General features: G+C 33.7%; 1 protein-coding gene across 2 annotated transcripts in view; it reads right to left on the bottom strand.

Moving 5' to 3' along the window:
• Positions 1–24645, bottom strand: part of CHRNA10 (cholinergic receptor nicotinic alpha 10 subunit) — a 112826-nt gene that overhangs the window by 14708 nt on the left and 73473 nt on the right. The window lies entirely within an intron of this gene.

The following is a 24645-nucleotide window of genomic DNA, read 5'->3' as shown; positions in this document are numbered from 1 at the left end:
TACTGCTCCTATGTACAAGAATATAACTACTATAATACTGCCCCCTATGTACAAGAATATAACTACTATAATACTGCCGCTATGTACAAGAATATAACTACTATAATGCTGCCCCCTATGTACAAGAATATAACTACTATAATACTGCCCCTATGTACAAGAATATAACTACTATAATACTGCTCCTATGTACAAGAATATAACTACTATAATACTGCCCCTATGTACAAGAATATAACTACTATAATACTGCCCATATGTACAAGAATATAACTACTATAATACTGCTCCTATGTACAAGAATATAACTGCTATAATACTGCCCCTATGTACAATAATATAACTACTATAATACTGCCCCTATGTACAAGAATATAACTGCTTTAATACTGCTCCTATGTAAAAGAATATATCTACTATAATACTGCTCCCTATGTACAAGAATATAACTACTATAATGCTGCCCCCTATATACAAGAATATAACTACTATAATACTGCTCCTATGTACAAGAATATAACTACTATAATACTGCCCCTATGTACAAGAATATAACTGCTATAATACTGCCCCTATGTACAAGAATATAACTACTATAATACTGCCCCTATGTACAAGAATATAACTACTATAATATTGCCCACTATGTACAAGAATATAGCTACTATAATACTGCCCCCTATGTACAAGAATATAACTACTATAATACTGCCCCTATGTACAAGAATATAACTACTATAATACTGCCCCTATGTACAAGAATATAACTACTATAATACTGCCTCCTATGTACAAGAATATAACTACTATAATATTGCCCCCTATGTACAAGAATATAACTACTATAATACTGCCCCCTATGTACAAGAATATAACTACTATAATACTGCCCCCTATGTACAAGAATATAACTACTATAATACTGCCCCCTATGTACAAGAATATAACTACTATAATACTGCCCCTATGTACAAGAATATAACTACTATAATACTGCCCGCTATGTATAAGAATATAACTTCTATAATACTGCCCACTATGTACAAGAATATAACTACTATAATACTGCCCCCTAAGTACAAGAATATAACTACTATAATACTGCCCCTATGTACAAGAATATAACTACTATAATACTGCCCCCTATGTACAAGAATATAACTACTATAATACTGCCCCTATGTACAAGAATATAACTACTATAGTATTGCCCACTATGTACAAGAATATAGCTACTATAATACTGCCCCCTATGTACAAGAATATAACTACTATAATACTGCCCCTATGTACAAGAATATAACTACTATAATACTGCCCCTAAGTACAAGAATATAACTACTATAATATTGCCCACTATGTACAAGAATATAACTACTATAATACTGCCCCTATGTACAAGAATATAACTACTATAATACTGCCCCTTATGTACAAGAATATAACTACTATAATACTGCCCCTATGTACAAGAATATAACTACTATAATACTGCCCCCTATGTACAAGAATATAACTACTATAATACTGCCCACTATGTACAAGAATATAACTACTATAATACTGCCCACTATGTACAAGTATATAACTACTATAATACTGCCCCCTGTGTACAAGAACATAACTACTATAATACTGCCCCCTATGTACAAGAATATAACTACTATTATACTGCCCCTATGTACAAGAATATAACTACTATAATACTGCCCCTATGTACAAGAATATAACTACTATAATACTGCCTCCTATGTACAAGAATATAACTACTATAATACTGCCCCTATGTACAAGAATATAACTACTATAATACTACCCCCTATGTACAAGAATATAACTACTATAATACTGCCCCCTATGTAGAAGAATATAACTACTATAATACTGCCCCCATGTAGAAAAATATAACTACTATAATACTGCCCCCTATGTACAAGAATATAACTACTATAATACTGCCCCCCTATGTACAAGAATATAACTACTATAATACTGCTCCTATGTACAAGAATATAACTACTATAATACTGCCCCTATTTACAAGAATATAAGTACTATAATACTGCCCCTATGTACAAGAATATAACTACTATAATACTGCCCCTATGTACAAGAATATAACTACTATAATACTGCCCCCTATGTACAAGAATATAACTACTATAATACTGCCCCCTATGTAGAAGAATATAACTACTATAATACTGCCCCCTATGTACAAGAATATAACTACTAAAATACTGCCCCCTATGTACAAGAATATAACTACTATAATACTGCCCTTTATTTACAAGAATATAACTACTATAATACTGCCCCCTATGTACAAGAATATAACTACTATAATACTGCCCCTATGTACAAAAATATAACTACTATAATACTGCCCCTATGTACAAGAATATAACTACTATAATACTGCCCCCTATGTACAAGAATATAACTACTATAATACTGCTCCTATGTACAAGAATATAACTACTATAATACTGCCACTATGTACAAGAATATAACTACTATAATACTGCCCCCTATGTACAAGAATATAACTACTATAATACTGCTCCCTATGTAGAAGAATATAACTACTATAATACTGCCCCCTATGTAGAAGAATATAACTACAATAATACTGCCCCCTATGTACAAGAATATAACTACTATAATACTGCCCCCTATGTAAAAGAATATAACTACTATAATACTGCCCCTTATGTACAAGAATATAACTACTATAATACTGCCCCTATGTACAAGAATATAACTACTATAATACTGCTCCTATGTACAAGAATATAACTACTATAATACTGCCCCCTATGTACAAGAATATAACTACTATAATACTGCCCCTTATGTACAAGAATATAACTACTATAATACTGCTCCTATGTACAAGAATATAACTACTATAATACTGCTCCTATGTACAAGAATATAACTACTATAATACTGCCCCCTATGTACAAGAATATAACTACTATAATACTGCCCCTATGTACAAGAATATAACTACTATAATACTGCCCCCTATGTACAAGAATATAACTACTATAATATTGCTCCTATGTACAAGAATATAACTACTATAATACTGCCCCCTATGTACAAGAATATAACTACTATAATACTGCTCCTATGTACAAGAATATAACTACTATAATACTACCCCTATGTACAAGAATATAACTACTATAATACTGCCCCCTATGTAGAAGAATATAACTACTATAATACTGCCCCCATAGAAGAATATAACTACTATAATACTGCCCCCTATGTACAAGAATATAACTACTATAATACTGCCCCCCTATGTACAAGAATATAACTACTATAATACTGCTCCTATGTACAAGAATATAACTACTATAATACTGCCCCTATTTACAAGAATATAACTACTATAATACTGCCCCTATGTACAAGAATATAACTACTATAATACTGCCCCTATGTACAAGAATATAACTACTATAATACTGCCCCCTATGTACAAGAATATAACTACTATAATACTGCCCCCAATGTACAAGAATATAACTACTATAATACTGCCCCCTATGTACAAGAATATAACTACTATAATACTGCCCCCTATGTACAAGAATATAACTACTATAATACTGCCCTTTAAGTACAAGAATATAACTACTATAATACTGCCCCCTATGTACAAGAATATAATTACTATAATACTGCCCCTATGTACAAGAATATAACTACTATAATACTGCCCCTATGTACAAGAATATAACTACTATAATACTGCCCCCTATGTACAAGAATATAACTACTATAATACTGCTCCTATGTACAAGAATATAACTACTATAATACTGCCACTATGTATAAGAATATAACTACTATAATACTGCCCCCTATGTACAAGAATATAACTACTATAATACTGCCCCTATGTACAAGAATATAACTGCTATAATACTGCTCCTATGTAAAAGAATATAACTACTATAATACTGCTCGCTATGTACAAGAATATAACTGCTATAATGCTGCCCCCTATATACAAGAATATAACTACTATAATACTGCCCCCTATATACAAGAATATAACTACTATAATACTGCCCCTATGTACAAGAATATAACTACTATAATGCTGCCCCATATATACAAGAATATAACTACTATAATACAGCCCCCTATATACAAGAATATAACTACTCTAATACTGCCCCTATATACAAGAATATATCTACTATAATACTGCCCCCTATGTACAAGAATATAACTACTATAATACTGCCGCTATGTACAAGAATATAACTACTATAATGCTGCCCCCTATGTACAAGAATATAACTACTATAATACTGCCCCTATGTACAAGAATATAACTACTATAATACTGCTCCTATGTACAAGAATATAACTACTATAATACTGCCCCTATGTACAAGAATATAACTACTATAATACTGCCCATATGTACAAGAATATAACTACTATAATACTGCTCCTATGTACAAGAATATAACTGCTATAATACTGCCCCCTATGTACAAGAATATAACTACTATAATACTGCCCATATGTACAAGAATATAACTACTATAATACTGCTCCTATGTACAAGAATATAACTGCTATAATACTGCCCCTATGTACAAGAATATAACTACTATAATACTGCCCCTATGTACAAGAATATAACTGCTTTAATACTGCTCCTATGTAAAAGAATATATCTACTATAATACTGCTCCCTATGTACAAGAATATAACTACTATAATGCTGCCCCCTATGTACAAGAATATAACTACTATAATACTGCTCCTATGTACAAGAATATAACTACTATAATACTGCCCCCTATGTACAAGAATATAACTACTATAATACTGCCCCTATGTACGAGAATATAACTACTATAATACTGCCCCCTATGTACAAGAATATAACTACTATAATACTGCTCCTATGTACAAGAATATAACTACTATAATACTGCCCCCTATGTACAAGAATATAACTACTATAATACTGCTCCTATGTACAAGAATATAACTACTATAATACTACCCCCTATGTACAAGAATATAACTACTATAATACTGCCCCCTATGTAGAAGAATATAACTACTATAATACTGCCCCCTATGTACAAGAATATAACTACTATAATACTGCCCCCTATGTACAAGAATATAATTACTATAATACTGCCCGCTATGTATAAGAATATAACTACTATAATACTGCCCACTATGTACAAGAATATAACTACTATAATACTGCCCCCTATGTACAAGAATATAACTACTATAATACTGCCCCTATGTACAAGAATATAACTACTATAATACTGCCCCCTATGTACAAGAATATAACTACTATAATACTGCCCCTATGTACAAGAATATAACTACTATAATATTGCCCACTATGTACAAGAATATAGCTACTATAATACTGCCCCCTATGTACAAGAATATAACTACTATAATATTGCCCACTATGTACAAGAATATAACTACTATAATACTGCCCCTTATGTACAAGAATATAACTACTATAATACTGCCCCTATGTACAAGAATATAACTACTATAATACTGCCCCCTATTTACAAGAATATAACTACTATAATATTGCCCACTATGTACAAGAATATAACTACTATAATACTGCCCACTATGTACAAGTATAAAACTACTATAATACTGCCCCCTATGTAGAAGAATATAACTACTATAATACTGCCCCCTATGTACAAGAATATAACTACTATAATACTGCCCCTATGTACAAGAATATAACTACTATAATACTGCCCCTATGTACAAGAATATAACTACTATAATACTGCCCCTTATGTACAAGAATATAACTACTATAATACTGCTCCTATGTACAAGAATATAACTACTATAATACTACCCCCTATGTACAAGAATATAACTACTATAATACTGCCCCTATGTACAAGAATATAACTACTATAATACTGCCCCCTATGTACAAGAATATAACTACTATAATATTGCTCCTATGTACAAGAATATAACTACTATAATACTGCCCCCTATGTACAAGAATATAACTACCATAATACTGCCCCCCTATGTACAAGAATATAACTACTATAATACTGCTCCTATGTACAAGAATATAACTACTATAATACTGCCCCTATTTACAAGAATATAACTACTATAATACTGCCCCTATGTACAAGAATATAACTACTATAATACTGCCCCTATGTACAAGAATATAACTACTATAATACTGCCCCCTATGTACAAGAATATAACTACTATAATACTGCCCCCTATGTAGAAGAATATAACTACTATAATACTGCCCCCTATGTATAAGAATATAACTACTATAATACTGCCCCCTATGTACAAGAATATAACTACTATAATACTGCCCTTTATGTACAAGAATATAACTACTATAATACTGCCCCCTATGTACAAGAATATAACTACTATAATACTGCCCCTATGTACAAAAATATAACTACTATAATACTGCCCCTATGTACAAGAATATAACTACTATAATACTGCCCCCTATGTACAAGAATATAACTACTATAATACTGCTCCTATGTACAAGAATATAACTACTATAATACTGCCACTATGTACAAGAATATAACTACTATAATACTGCCCCCTATGTACAAGAATATAACTACTATAATACTGCTCCCTATGTAGAAGAATATAACTACTATAATACTGCCCCCTATGTAGAAGAATATAACTACAATAATACTGCCCCCTATGTACAAGAATATAACTACTATAATACTGCCCCCTATGTAAAAGAATATAACTACTATAATACTGCCCCTTATGTACAAGAATATAACTACTATAATATTGCCCACTATGTACAAGAATATAACTACTATAATACTGCCCCTTATGTACAAGAATATAACTACTATAATACTGCCCCTATGTACAAGAATATAACTACTATAATACTGCCCCCTATGTACAAGAATATAACTACTATAATACTGCCCACTATGTACAAGAATATAACTACTATAATACTGCCCACTATGTACAAGTATATAACTACTATAATACTGCCCCCTGTGTACAAGAACATAACTACTATAATACTGCCCCCTATGTACAAGAATATAACTACTATTATACTGCCCCTATGTACAAGAATATAACTACTATAATACTGCCCCTATGTACAAGAATATAACTACGATAATACTGCCCCCTATGTACAAGAATATAACTACTATAATACTGCTCCTATGTACAAGAATATAACTACTATAATACTGCCCCCTATGTACAAGAATATAACTACTATAATACTGCCCCTATGTACAAGAATATAACTACTATAATACTGCCCCTATGTACAAGAATATAACTACTATAATACTGCTCCTATGTACAAGAATATAACTACTATAATACTGCCCCCTATGTACAAGAATATAACTACTATAATACTGCTCCTATGTACAAGAATATAACTACTATAATACTACCCCCTATGTACAAGAATATAACTACTATAATACTGCCCACTATGTAGAAGAATATAACTACTATAATACTGCCCCCTATGTACAAGAATATAACTACTATAATACTTCCCCCTATGTACAAGAATATAATTACTATAATACTGCCCGCTATGTATAAGAATATAACTACTATAATACTGCCCACTATGTACAAGAATATAACTACTATAATACTGCCCCCTATGTACAAGAATATAACTACTATAATACTGCCCCTATGTACAAGAATATAACTACTATAATACTGCCCCCTATGTACAAGAATATAACTACTATAATACTGCCCCTATGTACAAGAATATAACTACTATAATATTGCCCACTATGTACAAGAATATAGCTACTATAATACTGCCCCCTATGTACAAGAATATAACTACTATAATACTGCCCCTATGTACAAGAATATAACTACTATAATACTGCCCCTAAGTACAAGAATATAACTACTATAATATTGCCCACTATGTACAAGAATATAACTACTATAATACTGCCCCTTATGTACAATAATATAACTACTATAATACTGCCCCTATGTACAAGAATATAACTACTATAATACTGCCCCCTATGTACAAGAATATAACTACTATAATACTGCCCCCCTATGTACAAGAATATAACTACTATAATACTGCTCCTATGTACAAGAATATAACTACTATAATACTGCCCCTATTTACAAGAATATAACTACTATAATACTGCCCCTTATGTACAAGAATATAACTACTATAATACTGCCCCTATGTACAAGAATATAACTACTATAATACTGCCCCCTATGTACAAGAATATAACTACTATAATACTGCCCACTATGTACAAGAATATAACTACTATAATACTGCCCACTATGTACAAGTATATAACTACTATAATACTGCCCCCTATGTAGAAGAATATAACTACTATAATACTGCCCCCTATGTACAAGAATATAACTACTATAATACTGCCCCTATGTACAAGAATATAACTACTATAATACTGCCCCTATGTACAAGAATATAACTACTATAATACTGCCACCTATGTACAAGAATATAACTACTATAATACTGCTCCTATGTACAAGAATATAACTACTATAATACTACCCCCTATGTACAAGAATATAACTACTATAATACTGCCCCTATGTACAAGAATATAACTACTATAATACTGCCCCCTATGTACAAGAATATAACTACTATAATATTGCTCCTATGTACAAGAATATAACTACTATAATACTGCCCCCTATGTACAAGAATATAACTACTATAATACTGCTCCTATGTACAAGAATATAACTACTATAATACTACCCCCTATGTACAAGAATATAACTACTATAATACTGCCCACTATGTAGAAGAATATAACTACTATAATACTGCCCCTATGTAGAAGAATATAACTACTATAATACTGCCCCCTATGTACAAGAATATAACTACTATAATACTGCCCCCCTATGTACAAGAATATAACTACTATAATACTGCTCCTATGTACAAGAATATAACTACTAGAATACTGCCCCTATTTACAAGAATATAACTACTATAATACTGCCCCTATGTACAAGAATATAACTACTATAATACTGCCCCTATGTACAAGAATATAACTACTATAATACTGCCCCCTATGTACAAGAATATAACTACTATAATACTGCCCCCTATGTAGAAGAATATAACTACTATAATACTGCCCCTATGTACAAGAATATAACTACTATAATACTGCCCCCTATGTACAAGAATATAACTACTATAATACTGCCCTTTATGTACAAGAATATAACTACTATAATACTGCCCCCTATGTACAAGAATATAACTACTATAATACTGCCCCTATGTACAAAAATATAACTACTATAATACTGCCCCTATGTACAAGAATATAACTACTATAATACTGCCCCCTATGTACAAGAATATAACTACTATAATACTGCTCCTATGTAAAAGAATATAATTACTATAATACTGCCACTATGTACAAGAATATAACTACTATAATACTGCCCCCTATGTACAAGAATATAACTACTATAATACTGCTCCCTATGTAGAAGAATATAACTACTATAATACTGCCCCCTATGTAGAAGAATATAACTACAATAATACTGCCCCCTATGTACAAGAATATAACTACTATAATACTGCCCCCTATGTAAAAGAATATAACTACTATAATACTGTCCCTTATGTACAAGAATATAACTACTATAATACTGCCCCCTATGTACAAGAATATAACTACTATAATACTGCTCCTATGTACAAGAATATAACTACTATAATACTGCCCCCTATGTACAAGAATATAACTACTATAATACTGCCCCTATGTACAAGAATATAACTACTATAATACTGCCCCTATGTACAAGAATATAACTACTATAATATTGCTCCTATGTACAAGAATATAACTACTATAATACTGCCCCCTATGTACAAGAATATAACTACTATAATACTGCTCCTATGTACAAGAATATAACTACTATAATACTACCCCCTATGTACAAGAATATAACTACTATAATACTGCCCCCTATGTAGAAGAATATAACTACTATAATTCTGCCCCCATAGAAGAATATAACTACTATAATACTGCCCCCTATGTACAAGAATATAACTACTATAATACTGCCCCCCTATGTACAAGAATATAACTACTATAATACTGCTCCTATGTACAAGAATATAACTACTATAATACTGCCCCTATTTACAAGAATATAACTACTATAATACTGCCCCTATGTACAAGAATATAACTACTATAATACTGCCCCTATGTAGAAGAATATAACTACTATAATACTGCCCCCTATGTACAAGAATATAACTACTATAATACTGCCCCCTATGTAGAAGAATATAACTACTATAATACTGCCCCTATGTACAAGAATATAACTACTATAATACTACCCCCTATGTACAAGAATATAACTACTATAATACTTCCCCCTATGTAGAAGAATATAACTACTATAATACTGCCCCCATGTAGAAGAATATAACTACTATAATACTGTCCCTATTTACAAGAATATAACTACTATAATACTGCCCCTATGTACAAGAATATAACTACTATAATACTGCCCCTATGTACAAGAATATAACTACTATAATACTGCCCCCTATGTACAAGAATATAACTACTATAATACTGCCCCCTATGTAGAAGAATATAACTACTATAATACTGCCCCCTATGTACAAGAATATAACTACTATAATACTGCCCCCTATGTACAAGAATATAACTACTATAATACTGCCCTTTATGTACAAAAATATAACTACTATAATACTGCCCCCTATGTACAAGAATATAACTACTATAATACTGCCCCTATGTACAAAAATATTACTACTATAATACTGCCCCTATGTACAAGAATATAACTACTATAATACTGCCCCCTATGTACAAGAATATAACTACTATAATACTGCTCCTATGTAAAAGAATATAACTACTATAATACTGCCACTATGTACAAGAATATAACTACTATAATACTGCCCCCTATGTACAAGAATATAACTACTATAATACTGCTCCCTATGTAGAAGAATATAACTACTATAATACTGCCCACTATGTAGAAGAATATAACTACAATAATACTGCCCCCTATGTACAAGAATATAACTACTATAATACTGCCCCCTATGTAAAAGAATATAACTACTATAATACTGCCCCTTATGTACAAGAATATAACTACTATAATACTGCCCCCTATGTACAAGAATATAACTACTATAATACTGCTCCTATGTACAAGAATATAACTACTATAATACTGCCCCCTATGTACAAGAATATAACTACTATAATACTGCCCCTATGTACAAGAATATAACTACTATAATACTGCCCCTATGTACAAGAATATAACTACTATAATATTGCTCCTATGTACAAGAATATAACTACTATAATACTGCCCCCTATGTACAAGAATATAACTACTATAATACTGCTCCTATGTACAAGAATATAACTACTATAATACTACCCCCTATGTACAAGAATATAACTACTATAATACTGCCCCCTATGTAGAAGAATATAACTACTATAATACTGCCCCCATAGAAGAATATAACTACTATAATACTGCCCCCTATGTACAAGAATATAACTACTATAATACTGCCCCCCTATGTACAAGAATATAACTACTATAATACTGCTCCTATGTACAAGAATATAACTACTATAATACTGCCCCTATTTACAAGAATATAACTACTATAATACTGCCCCTATGTACAAGAATATAACTACTATAATACTGCCCCTATGTAGAAGAATATAACTACTATAATACTGCCCCCTATGTACAAGAATATAACTACTATAATACTGCCCCCTATGTAGAAGAATATAACTACTATAATACTGCCCCCTATGTACAAAAATATAACTACTATAATACTGCCCCCTATGTACAAGAATATAACTACTATAATACTGCCCTTTATGTACAAGAATATAACTACTATAATACTGCCCCCTATGTACAAGAATATAACTACTATAATACTGCCCCTATGTACAAGAATATAACTACTATAATACTGCCCCTATGTACAAGAATATAACTACTATAATACTGCCCCCTATGTACAAGAATATAACTACTATAATACTGCTCCTATGTACAAGAATATAACTACTATAATACTGCCACTATGTATAAGAATATAACTACTATAATACTGCCCCCTATGTACAAGAATATAACTACTATAATACTGCTCCCTATGTAGAAGAATATAACTACTATAATACTGCCCCCTATGTAGAAGAATATAACTACTATAATACTGCCCCCTATGTACAAGAATATAACTACTATAATACTGCCCCCTATGTAAAAGAATATAACTACTATAATACTGCCCCCTATGTACAAGAATATAACTACTATAATACTGCCCCTATGTACAAGAATATAACTACTATAATACTGCCCGCTATGTATAAGAATATAACTACTATAATACTGCCCACTATGTACAAGAATATAACTACTATAATACTGCCCCCTATGTACAAGAATATAACTACCATAATTCTGCCCCTATGTACAAGAATATAACTACTATAATACTGCCCCCTATGTACAAGAATATAACTACTATAATACTGCCCCTATGTACAAGAATATAACTACTATAATATTGCCCACTATGTACAAGAATATAGCTACTATAATACTGCCCCCTATGTACAAGAATATAACTACTATAATACTGCCCCTATGTACAAGAATATAACTACTATAATACTGCCCCTAAGTACAAGAATATAACTACTATAATATTGCCCACTATGTACAAGAATATAACTACTATAATACTGCCCCTTATGTACAAGAATATAACTACTATAATACTGCCCCTATGTACAAGAATATAAATACTATAATACTGTCCCCTATGTACAAGAATATAACTACTATAATATTGCCCACTATGTACAAGAATATAACTACTATAATACTGCCCCCTATGTACAAGAATATAACTACTATAATACTGCTCCTATGTACAAGAATATAACTACTATAATACTGCCCCTATGTACAAGAATATAACTACTATAATACTGCCCCTATGTAGAAGAATATAACTACTATAATACTGCCCCCTATGTAGAAGAATATAACTACTATAATACTGCCCCCTATGTACAAGAATATAACTACTATAATACTGCCCCTATGTACAAGAATATAACTACTATAATACTGCCCCTTATGTACAAGAATATAACTACTATAATACTGCCCCCTATGTACAAGAATATAACTACTATAATACTGCCCCCTATGTACAAGAATATAACTACTATAATACTGCCCCCTATGTACAAGAATATAACTACTATAATACTGCCACTATGTACAAGAATATAACTACTATAATACTGCTCCTATGTACAAGAATATAACTACTATAATACTGCTGCTATGTACAAGAATATAACTACCATAATACTGCCCCCTATGTACAAGAATAGAACTACTATAATACTGCTCCTATGTATAAGAATATAACTACTATAATGGTGCTCCTATGTACAAGAATATAACTACTATAATACTGCTCCTATGTTCAAGAATATAACTACTATAATACTGCCCCCTATGTACAAGAATATAACTACTATAATACTGCCCCTATGTACAAGAATATAACTACTACAATACTGCTCCTATGTACAAGAATATAACTACTATAATATTGCCCACTATGTACAAGAATATAACTACTATAATACTGCCCCCTATGTACAAGAATATAACTACTATAATACTGCTCCCTATGTAGAAGAATATAACTACTATAATACTGCCCCCTATGTAGAAGAATATAACTACAATAATACTGCCCCCTATGTCCAAGAATATAACTACTATAATACTGCCCCCTATGTAAAAGAATATAACTACTATAATACTGTCCCTTATGTACAAGAATATAACTACTATAATACTGCCCCCTATGTACAAGAATATAACTACTATAATACTGCTCCTATGTACAAGAATATAACTACTATAATACTGCCCCCTATGTACAAGAATATAACTACTATAATACTGCCCCTATGTACAAGAATATAACTACTATAATACTGCCCCTATGTACAAGAATATAACTACTATAATATTGCTCCTATGTACAAGAATATAACTACTATAATACTGCCCCCTATGTACAAGAATATAACTACTATAATACTGCTCCTATGTACAAGAATATAACTACTATAATACTACCCCCTATGTACAAGAATATAACTACTATAATACTGCCCCCTATGTAGAAGAATATAACTACTATAATTCTGCCCCCATAGAAGAATATAACTACTATAATACTGCCCCCTATGTACAAGAATATAACTACTATAATACTGCCCCCCTATGTACAAGAATATAACTACTATAATACTGCTCCTATGTACAAGAATATAACTACTATAATACTGCCCCTATTTACAAGAATATAACTACTATAATACTGCCCCTATGTAGAAGAATATAACTACTATAATACTGCCCCCTATGTACAAGAATATAACTACTATAATACTGCCCCCTATGTAGAAGAATATAACTACTATAATACTGCCCCTATGTACAAGAATATAACTACTATAATACTACCCCCTATGTACAAGAATATAACTACTATAATACTTCCCCCTATGTAGAAGAATATAACTACTATAATACTGCCCCCATGTAGAAGAATATAACTACTATAATACTGTCCCTATTTACAAGAATATAACTACTATAATACTGCCCCTATGTACAAGAATATAACTACTATAATACTGCCCCTATGTACAAGAATATAACTACTATAATACTGCCCCCTATGTAGAAGAATATAACTACTATAATACTGCCCCCTATGTAGAAGAATATAACTACTATAATACTGCCCCCTATGTACAAGAATATAACTACTATAATACTGCCCCCTATGTACAAGAATATAACTACTATAATACTGCCCTTTATGTACAAGAATATAACTACTATAATACTGCCCCCTATGTACAAGAATATAACTACTATAATACTGCCCCTATGTACAAAAATATTACTACTATAATACTGCCCCTATGTACAAGAATATAACTACTATAATACTGCCCCCTATGTACAAGAATATAACTACTATAATACTGCTCCTATGTAAAAGAATATAACTACTATAATACTGCCACTATGTACAAGAATATAACTACTATAATACTGCCCCCTATGTACAAGAATATAACTACTATAATACTGCTCCCTATGTAGAAGAATATAACTACTATAATACTGCCCCCTATGTAGAAGAATATAACTACAATAATACTGCCCCCTATGTACAAGAATATAACTACTATAATACTGCCCCCTATGTAAAAGAATATAACTACTATAATACTGCCCCTTATGTACAAGAATATAACTACTATAATACTGCCCCCTATGTACAAGAATATAACTACTATAATACTGCTCCTATGTACAAGAATATAACTACTATAATACTGCCCCCTATGTACAAGAATATAACTACTATAATACTGCCCCTATGTACAAGAATATAACTACTATAATACTGCCCCTATGTACAAGAATATAACTACTATAATATTGCTCCTATGTACAAGAATATAACTACTATAATACTGCCCCCTATGTACAAGAATATAACTACTATAATACTGCTCCTATGTACAAGAATATAACTACTATAATACTACCCCCTATGTACAAGAATATAACTACTATAATACTGCCCCCTATGTAGAAGAATATAACTACTATAATACTGCCCCCATAGAAGAATATAACTACTATAATACTGCCCCCTATGTACAAGAATATAACTACTATAATACTGCCCCCCTATGTACAAGAATATAACTACTATAATACTGCTCCTATGTACAAGAATATAACTACTATAATACTGCCCCTATTTACAAGAATATAACTACTATAATACTGCCCCTATGTACAAGAATATAACTACTATAATACTGCCCCTATGTAGAAGAATATAACTACTATAATACTGCCCCCTATGTACAAGAATATAACTACTATAATACTGCCCCCTATGTAGAAGAATATAACTACTATAATACTGCCCCCTATGTACAAAAATATAACTACTATAATACTGCCCCCTATGTACAAGAATATAACTACTATAATACTGCCCTTTATGTACAAGAATATAACTACTATAATACTGCCCCCTATGTACAAGAATATAACTACTATAATACTGCCCCTATGTACAAGAATATAACTACTATAATACTGCCCCTATGTACAAGAATATAACTACTATAATACTGCCCCCTATGTACAAGAATATAACTACTATAATACTGCTCCTATGTACAAGAATATAACTACTATAATACTGCCACTATGTATAAGAATATAACTACTATAATACTGCCCCCTATGTACAAGAATATAACTACTATAATACTGCTCCCTATGTAGAAGAATATAACTACTATAATACTGCCCCCTATGTAGAAGAATATAACTACTATAATACTGCCCCCTATGTACAAGAATATAACTACTATAATACTGCCCCCTATGTAAAAGAATATAACTACTATAATACTGCCCCCTATGTACAAGAATATAACTACTATAATACTGCCCCTATGTACAAGAATATAACTACTATAATACTGCCCGCTATGTATAAGAATATAACTACTATAATACTGCCCACTATGTACAAGAATATAACTACTATAATACTGCCCCCTATGTACAAGAATATAACTACCATAATTCTGCCCCTATGTACAAGAATATAACTACTATAATACTGCCCCCTATGTACAAGAATATAACTACTATAATACTGCCCCTATGTACAAGAATATAACTACTATAATATTGCCCACTATGTACAAGAATATAGCTACTATAATACTGCCCCCTATGTACAAGAATATAACTACTATAATACTGCCCCTATGTACAAGAATATAACTACTATAATACTGCCCCTAAGTACAAGAATATAACTACTATAATATTGCCCACTATGTACAAGAATATAACTACTATAATACTGCCCCTTATGTACAAGAATATAACTACTATAATACTGCCCCTATGTACAAGAATATAAATACTATAATACTGTCCCCTATGTACAAGAATATAACTACTATAATATTGCCCACTATGTACAAGAATATAACTACTATAATACTGCCCCCTATGTACAAGAATATAACTACTATAATACTGCTCCTATGTACAAGAATATAACTACTATAATACTGCCCCTATGTACAAGAATATAACTACTATAATACTGCCCCTATGTAGAAGAATATAACTACTATAATACTGCCCCCTATGTAGAAGAATATAACTACTATAATACTGCCCCCTATGTACAAGAATATAACTACTATAATACTGCCCCTATGTACAAGAATATAACTACTATAATACTGCCCCTTATGTACAAGAATATAACTACTATAATACTGCCCCCTATGTACAAGAATATAACTACTATAATACTGCCCCCTATGTACAAGAATATAACTACTATAATACTGCCACTATGTACAAGAATATAACTACTATAATACTGCTCCTATGTACAAGAATATAACTACTATAATACTGCTGCTATGTACAAGAATATAACTACCATAATACTGCCCCCTATGTACAAGAATAGAACTACTATAATACTGCTCCTATGTATAAGAATATAACTACTATAATGGTGCTCCTATGTACAAGAATATAACTACTATAATACTGCTCCTATGTTCAAGAATATAACTACTATAATACTGCCCCCTATGTACAAGAATATAACTACTATAATACTGCCCCTATGTACAAGAATATAACTACTACAATACTGCTCCTATGTACAAGAATATAACTACTATAATATTGCCCACTATGTACAAGAATATAACTACTATAATACTGCCCCCTATGTACAAGAATATAACTACTATAATATTGCCCACTATGTACAAGAATATAAATACTATAATACTACCCCCTATGTACAAGAATATAACTACTATAATACTGCCCCCTATGTACAAGAATATAACTACTATAATACTGCCCCCTATGTACAAGAATATAACTACTATAATACTGCCCCCTATGTACAAGAATATAACTACTATAATAGTGCCCACTATGTACAAGAATATAACTACTATAATATTGCCCACTATGTACAAGAATATAACTACTATAATACTGGCCCCTATGTACAAGAATATAACTACTATAATACTGCCCGCTATGTATAAGAATATATCTACTATAACACTGCCCACTATGTACAAGAATATAACTACTATAATACTGCCCCCTATGTACAAGAATATAACTACTATAATACTGCCCCTATGTACAAGAATATAACTACTATAATATTGCCCACTATGTACAAGAATATAACTACTATAATACTGCCCCTTATGTACAAGAATATAACTACTATAATACTGCCCCTAAGTACAAGAATATAACTACTATAATATTGTCCACTATGTACAAGAATATAACTACTATAATACTGCCTCTTATGTACAAGAATATAACTACTATAATACTGCCCCTTATGTACTAGAATATAACTACTATAATACTGCCCCTAAGTACAAGAATATAACTACTATAATATTGCCCACTATGTACAAGAATATAACTACTATAATACTGCCCCTTATGTACAAGAATATAACTACTATAATACTGCCCCTATGTACAAGAATATAACTACTATAATATTGCCCACTATGTACAAGAATATAACTACTATAATACTGCTCCTATGTACAAGAATATAACTGCTATAATACTGCCCCTATGTACAAGAATATAACTACTATAATACTGCTCCTATGTACAAGAATATAACTACTATAATACTGCCCTCTATATACAAGAATATAACTACTATAATACTGCTGCTATGTACAAGAATATAACTACTATAATACTGCTGCTATGTACAAGAATATAACTACTTTAATACTGCCCCTTATGTACAAGAATATAACTACTATAATACTGCCCCCTATGTGCAAGAATATAAGTACTATAATACTGCCCCCTATGTACAAGAATATAACTACTATAATACTGCTGCTATGTACAAGAATATAACTACTATAATACTGCCCCCTATGTACAAGAATATAACTACTATAATACTGCCCCTAAGTACAAGAATATAACTACTATAATACTGCCCCTATGTACAAGAATATAACTACTATAATACTGCCCCCTATGTACAAGAATATAATTACTATAATACTGCCCCCTATGTACAAGAATATAACTACTATAATACTGCCCCTAAGTACAAGAATATAACTACTATAATACTGCCCATATGTACAAGAATATAACTACTATAATACTGCTCCTATGAACAAGAATATAACTACTATAATACTGCCCCCTATGTACAAGAATATAACTACTATAATACTGCCCATATGTACAAGAATATAACTACTATAATACTGCTCTTATGTACAAGAATATAACTACTATAATACTGCCCCCTATGTACAAGAATATAACTACTATAATACTGCCCCCTATGTACAAGAATATAACTACTATAATACTGCTCCTATGTACAAGAATATAATTACTATAATACTGCCCCTATGTACAAGAATATAACTACTATAATACTGTCCCCTATATACAAGAATATAATTACTATAATACTGCCCCCTATGTACAAGAATATAACTACTATAATACTGCCCCCTATGTACAAGAATATAACTACTATAATACTGCCCCCTATGTACAAGAATATAATTACTATAATACTGCCCCCTATGTACAAGAATATAACTACTATAATACTGCCCCCTATGTACAAGAATATAACTACTATAATACTGCCCCCTATGTACAAGAATATAATTACTATAATACTGCCCCCTATGTACAAGAATATAACTACTATAATACTGCCCCCTATGTACAAGAATATAACTACTATAATACTGCCCCTAAGTACAAGAATATAATTACTATAATACTGCCCCTATGTACAAGAATATAACTACTATAATACTGCCCCCTATGTACAAGAATATAATTACTATAATACTGCCCCTATGTACAAGAATATAACTACTATAATACTGCCCCCTATGTACAAGAATATAAGTACTATAATACTGCCCCCTATGTACAAGAATATAATTACTATAATACTGCCCCCTATGTACAAGAATATAACTACTATAATACTGCCCCCTATGTACAAGAATATAACTACTATAATACTGCCCCTATGTACAAGAATATAACTACTATAATACTGCCCCTAAGTACAAGAATATAACTACTATAATACTGCCCCTATGTACAAGAATATAACTACTATAATACTGCCCACTATGTACAAGAATATAACTACTATAATACTGCCCCTATGTACAAGAATATAACTACTATAATACTGCTCCTATGTACAAGAATATAACTACTATAATACTGCCCCTATGTACAAGAATATAACTACTATAATACTGCCCACTATGTACAAGAAAATAACTACTATAATACTGCCACTATGTACAAGAATATAACTACTATAATACTGCCCCCTATGTACAAGAATATAACTACTATAATACTGCCCCCTATGTACAAGAATATAACTACTATAATACTGCCCACTATGTACAAGAAAATAACTACTATAATACTGCCACTATGTACAAGAATATAACTACTATAATACTGCCCCCTATGTACAAGAATATAACTACTATAATACTGCCCCCTATGTACAAGAATATAACTACTACAATACTGCTCCTATGTACAAGAATATAACTACTATAATACTGCCCCCTATGTACAAGAATATAACTACTATAATACTGCCCCTATGTACAAGAATATAACTACTATAATACTGCCCACTATGTACAAGAATATAACTACTATAATACTGCCCCTATGTACAAGAATATAACTACTATAATACTGCTCCTATGTACAAGAATATAACTACTATAATACTGCCCCTATGTACAAGAATATAACTACTATAATACTGCCCACTATGTACAAGAAAATAACTACTATAATACTGCCACTATGTACAAGAATATAACTACTATAATACTGCCCCCTATGTACAAGAATATAACTACTATAATACTGCCCCCTATGTACAAGAATATAACTACTATAATACTGCCCACTATGTACAAGAAAATAACTACTATAATACTGCCACTATGTACAAGAATATAACTACTATAATACTGCCCCCTATGTACAAGAATATAACTACTATAATACTGCCCCCTATGTACAAGAATATAACTACTACAATACTGCTCCTATGTACAAGAATATAACTACTATAATACTGCCCCCTATGTACAAGAATATAACTACTATAATACTGCCCCTATGTACAAGAATATAACTACTATAATACTGCCCACTATGTACAAGAATATAACTACTATAATACTGCCCCTATATACAAGAATATAACTACTATAATACTGCTCCTACACATGCAGGACACATGGAGGACACATCCAGGACACATGCAGAACACATCCAGGACACCTGCAGGACACATACATGACACATACAGGACACCTGCAGGACACATCCAGGACACCTGCAGGACACATGCAGGACACATGCAGGACACATCCAGGACACCTGCAGGACACATGCAGAACACATCCAGGACACCTGCAGGACACATGCAGGACACATGGAGGACACATGGAGGACACATGCAGGACACATACAGGACACATGCAGGACACATGGAGGACACATGCAGGACACATGGAGGACACATGGAGGACACATGCAGAACACATCCAGGACACATGCAGGACACATACAGGACACATCCAGGACACATGCAGGACACATACATGACACATACAGGACACATGCAAGACACATGCAGGACACATGGAGGACACATGGAGGACACATGCAGGACACATGCAGGACACATGGAGGACACATACAGGACACATGCAGGACACATACAGGACACATACAGGACACATGCAGGACACATACATGTCACATACAGGACACATGCAGGACACATGCAGGACACATACAGGACACATGCAGGACACATGCAGGACACATGCAGGACACATACAGGACACATGCAGGACACATACAGGACACATACAGGACACATGGAGGACACATACAGGACACATGCAGGACACATGCAGGACACATACATGACACATACAGGACACATGCAGGACACATACATGACACATGCAGGACACATGCAGGACACATACATGACACATACAGGACACATGGAGGACACATGCAGGACATATGCAGGACACATGCAGGACACATGGAGGGCACATACAGGACACATACAGGACACATGCAGGACACATACAGGACACATGCAGGACACATGCAGGACACATGCAGGACACATGGAGGGCACATACAGGACACATACAGGACACAAGGAGGGCACATGGAGGACACATGGAGGACACCTGCAGGACACATGGAGGGCACATGGAGGACACATGGAGGACACATGCAGGACACATGGAGGACACATGGAGGACACATGGAGGACACATGGAGGACACATACAGGACACATGCAGGACACATACAGGACACATACAGGACACATGCAGGACACATACATGTCACATACAGGACACATGCAGGACACATGCAGGACACATACAGGACACATGCAGGACACATACAGGACACATACAGGACACATGGAGGACACATGCAGGACACATACAGGACACATGCAGGACACATGCAGGACACATACATGACACATGCAGGACACATGCAGGACACATACATGACACATACAGGACACATGGAGGACACATGCAGGACACATGCAGGACACATGCAGGACACATACAGGACACATGCAGGACACATGCAGGACACATGCAGGACACATACATGACACATGCAGGACACATGCAGGACACATACATGACACATACAGGACACATGCAGGACACATGCAGGACACATGGAGGGCACATACAGGACACATACAGGACACAAGGAGGGCACATGGAGGACACATGGAGGACACCTGCAGGACACATGGAGGGCACATGGAGGACACATGGAGGACACATGCAGGACACATGGAGGACACATGGAGGACACATGGAGGACACATACAGGACACATGCAGGACACATACAGGACACATACAGGACACATGCAGGACACATACATGTCACATACAGGACACATGCAGGACACATGCAGGACACATACAGGACACATGCAGGACACATACAGGACACATACAGGACACATGGAGGACACATGCAGGACACATACAGGACACATACAGGACACATGCAGGACACATACATGACACATACAGGACACATGCAGGACACATACATGACACATGCAGGACACATGCAGGACACATACATGACACATACAGGACACATGCAGGACACATGCAGGACACATACAGGACACATGCAGGACACATACATGACACATACAGGACACATGCAGGACACATGGAGGACACATGGAGGACACATGCAGGACACATACATGACACATACAGGACACATGCAGGACACATGCAGGACACCTGCAGGACACATGGAGGACACATGCAGGACACATGGAGGACACCTGCAGGACACATGCAGGACACATGCAGGACACATGGAGGGCACATACAGGACACATACAGGACACATGCAGGACACATGCAGGACACATGGAGGGCACATACAGGACACATACAGGACACATGGAGGGCACATGGAGGACACATGGAGGACACCTGCAGGACACATGGAGGGCACATGGAGGACACATGGAGGACACATGCAGGACACATGGAGGACACATGGAGGACACATGGAGGACACATACAGGACACATGCAGGACACATACAGGACACATACAGGACACATACAGGACACATGCAGGACACATGCAGGACACATACAGGACACATGGAGGACACATGGAGGACACCTGCAGGACACATGCAGGACACATGCAGGACACATGGAGGGCACATACATGTCACATACAGGACACATGCAGGACACATGCAGGACACATACAGGACACATGCAGGACACATGCAGGACACATGGAGGACACATGCAGGACACATGGAGGACACCTGCAGGACACATGCAGGACACATGCAGGACACATGGAGGGCACATACAGGACACATACAGGACACATGCAGGACACATACAGGACACATACAGGACACATGGAGGGCACATGGAGGACACATGGAGGACACCTGCAGGACACATGGAGGGCACATGGAGGACACATGGAGGACACATGCAGGACACATGGAGGACACATGCAGGACACATGGAGGACACATGGAGGACACATGGAGGACACATGCAGGACACATGCAGGACACATGCAGGACACATAACG

Source organism: Phyllobates terribilis, unplaced genomic scaffold, assembly GCF_046119375.1.
Source record: "Phyllobates terribilis strain yellow unplaced genomic scaffold, ASM4611937v1 Scaffold_2__4_contigs__length_985480577, whole genome shotgun sequence".
Lineage (NCBI taxonomy): Eukaryota > Metazoa > Chordata > Amphibia > Anura > Dendrobatidae > Phyllobates > Phyllobates terribilis.
Note: the sequence above shows the minus strand (reverse complement) of the source record. Positions and strands in the feature narration are given on the sequence as shown.